This window comes from Cupressus sempervirens, chromosome 1 (assembly GCF_028749045.1).
Source record: "Cupressus sempervirens isolate cs-2001-9-10 chromosome 1, ASM2874904v1, whole genome shotgun sequence".
NCBI classification, from domain to species: Eukaryota; Viridiplantae; Streptophyta; class Pinopsida; order Cupressales; family Cupressaceae; genus Cupressus; species Cupressus sempervirens.
The window spans coordinates 440,089,090-440,090,796 of NC_143118.1; the positions used below are offsets into that span (position 1 = coordinate 440,089,090).

General features: G+C 33.2%; 1 pseudogene; it reads right to left on the reverse strand.

The window, feature by feature from the left end:
* Nucleotides 1-203: 203 nt before the first annotated feature.
* On the reverse strand, nt 204-653 carry LOC149578170 (ubiquitin-conjugating enzyme E2 11 pseudogene; annotated as a pseudogene).
* Nucleotides 654-1,707: the final 1,054 nt, after the last annotated feature.

Here is a 1,707-nt window from a genome sequence, read left to right on the forward strand (position 1 = left end):
TATGATGATAAATGCACAACAAAATATAGTAAGCTATGCAATTTAAAAAGTCTTTATAGTAACACCCGATAGACATTCATGCATATCAATGAAAAAGGTATGTATATTTATGATTACCAAATGTATAAATAGCTGATGAATATACAAACTACAATGGCTTGTATAAGTTGTATTAATTCTACAAGTGACTTGTTTTGGAATGACTATTTCATTGCATACTTGCGAGTCCAAGTCCTTGCTGTTGAGTCATATTTGGACCTGTCAGTGTTGTACATGTGAGCAATCTCTGCTACAAGCGGATCATCGGGGTTTGGATCATTGAGCAAAGAACAAATTGAAAGCAGGACCTTGGAGATGTTCAATGCAGGACTCCACTGATCTTTCAATATGTCAAGGCAGATGCTGCCGTTGCTATTTATGTTTGGATGGAAGAGCTTAGTCTTGAATTCAACCTTTGGAGGCTTGAATGGATAATGAGTGGTGAAGTGGATTGTGAGAAGAAACACACCTCCTTCATATGGAGTTTCAGGGGGACCCATGATAGTGGCTTCCCAATGAAAGATATCATCATCTGCCACTGGACTGGCGCTGCAAAGAGGAATGGGATCCTTCTGAAGATCATTCAACTCCTTCACAATCCGCTTGGAAGCCATGAGTTCTAGTACCAAACAACGCAAAAGAAGTATGAATACTGAAAATGGCAGGCGAGAGTAGCAACAATTCAGACGCTATTCTTTTTGCTTTCTAATAGACAGTTATTTAAATCGATCTCTCACAAAGCATATTAATACTTTATTATTTTCCTAACGATTGGAAGGGTTCATGTGTCGGCCACCCGAGTGCAGTCATACTTTCTAAATTCAATGATACGTTTTTTCCTAAACTAAAAAACCAACATATGTGATGTTATATTAATGTAATAACATATGATTTAATGTACAAGTATTAGTCTTATTTTTTTTTTGGAATCTTATAAAATATCAATACTGTGTTAATGACATACTATATTTTATAATGTAATCTTAAAATCTTAGGTATAAGCAAGAGACTTGTCAAACAAATTGTTGTAGCAAGACTGGAGTTATTAGGAAATTTTATCAAGAATTTGGAGCACAAAATTAGGTTGTTCAACTATAGTTATTTCCACTACAAAAGATTAACTAGTCTATGCACAATAATAACATGTATAAATCAAGAAATGGAGAAAAAATGACACATTTTATGATTGTGATCAATAATGTCATAGGGTTGTCTTCTTACATTGTCTTTTACTAATTTTTATTTTCTTATTTACATTCTTTTAAAACTATTTTTTCCATGGTTTAACTCAAAAAACTACATATAGTAATATCATAATTTGACTTGCTATGAATTTTTTTTTTATTAATTAATGAAATATTTTGACAACATTATCTCAATTTGACTTGATGTGGACAATATTTTCTACTAGAGTTTGGTGTTGCAAGCATAGTGTGTTTAGCTATGAAGGAAACTCTATAGTTAAGTGAGTTCAATGTGGAATAGTACTAGGATTGATCACCTTCCAGAAAGTCTTAGTGCTGCACCTTTGTGTACCTAGATGAAATGTGGGATAAGTTTTCCTTTCATTTTGGTGATAGATGGGCTCATGTGAACCACTACTCATAAAATATGGGTCAATGAGTTTGACTAAAAAATTTGCATACTTGACTCTTGGTAGCAATATCA